Genomic DNA, 1,749 nt, shown 5'->3' on the forward strand with positions numbered 1-1,749 from the left:
AAGAAAAGAAAAAAGAATAAAAAGAGAAAACTCTGCCTCACTGCAATATTTTTGACACAGGATCTCACTCTGTCGCCCGGGCTGGAGTGAAATGATGCTATCACAGCTCACTGCAGCCTTGAACTCCTGGGCTCAAGCGATCCACCTGCCTCAGCCTCCCAAGTAACTGGGACCACAGGGGCACACAACCACACCTGGCTAAATTATAAACATTTTTTGTACAGGCAGGATCTCCCTATGTTGCCCAGGCTGGAGTGTAGTGGTGTGATCATAGCTCATCACAGACTCGACCTCCCAGGCTCAAGCGATCTTCCCACCTCAGCCTTCCAAGTAGCTGGGATCATGGGCATGCATCGCCATGCCCAGCTAATTTAAAAAATATTTTTGTAGTGACAGTATCTCCCTATATTGCCCAGGCTGGTCTTGACTCAAGTGATGCACCCACCTTGGCCCCCCAAAATGTTGGAATTACAGGTGTGAGCCACTGCTCCTGGCTCTGAATACTCTGTGTGTGTGTGTGTGTGTGTGTGTGTGTGTGTGTGTGTCTGTGTGTGTGTAATGGGGTCTCACTCTGTCACCCAGGCTGGAGTGCAGTGGCACAATCTCGACTCACTGCAACCTTCGCCTCCCAGGTTCAATTCTCCTGCCTCAGTCTCCTGAGTAGCTGGGATTACAGGCACACACCACCATGCCTGGCTATTTTTTGTATTTTTAGTAGAGTTGAGGTTTTACCATGTTGTCCAGGCTGGTCTTGAACTCCTGGCCTCAGGTGATCCACCCACCTCGGCCTCCCAAAGTGCTGGGATTACAGGCATGAGCCACCATGCCAAGCCTTGAATACTTACTTTTAAGAAAATAAATGATTCGATTATTTATTTATCCTGACTATAAAAGCAACTTATATTTATGGTTTAAAACAAATGCATAGTACAAAAAAGGTATAAAAGCAGAAGAAAATCATCCATAAGCTCACAAACCAGAAGTAATCAGGTAATCATTGTTAACATTTTAGCATATTTTTCCTAAAATATATTCCCATCCATAGTTGAGCTCATGTTACACCTGTGGGAGGCAGCAGTGTGTTGTAGTTAAGAACATGAGCTCTGAAGGCAAAAAGACCTGGTAGGAATTCTGTCTCTGCCACTTACTTGTTACGAAACTTTCATTCATTCATTCATTCATTCATTCAAAAAATAGCTATTGGCCGGATGCAGCGGCTCACGCCTGTGATCCCAGCACTTTGGGAGGCTGAGGTGGGAGGAATACTTTAGCCCAGGAGTTTGAGACCACCCTGGACAACACAAGGAGACCTTATCTCTATTTTTAAAAATATATAAATAGGCTGGGCACGATGGTTCATGCCTGTAACCCCAGCACCTTGGAGGGCCGAGGCGGGCAGATCATGAGGTCAGGACTTCAAGACCAACCTGGCCAACATGGTGAAACCCTGTCTGTACTAAAAATACAAAAACAATTAGCCAGGCGTGGGGGCGCATGCCTGTAATCCCAGCTACTCGGGAGGCTGAGGCAGGAGAATTGCTTGAATCCGGGAGGCAGAGGTTGTGGTGAGCTGAAATCGAGCTGTTGCACTCCAACCTGGGCAACAGAGTGAGACTCTGTCTCAAAAAAAAAAATATATATATATATATATATGTAATTTTTAAAAAATAGTTATTTATTATATGGCCTTGGGTGCTAATGTACTTTCAGAACAGTAAAAAAGGAAAAAAAAGGAAAAACTATCATATA

This window comes from Cebus imitator, unplaced genomic scaffold (assembly GCF_001604975.1).
Source record: "Cebus imitator isolate Cc_AM_T3 unplaced genomic scaffold, Cebus_imitator-1.0 Scaffold128, whole genome shotgun sequence".
NCBI lineage: Eukaryota > Metazoa > Chordata > Mammalia > Primates > Cebidae > Cebus > Cebus imitator.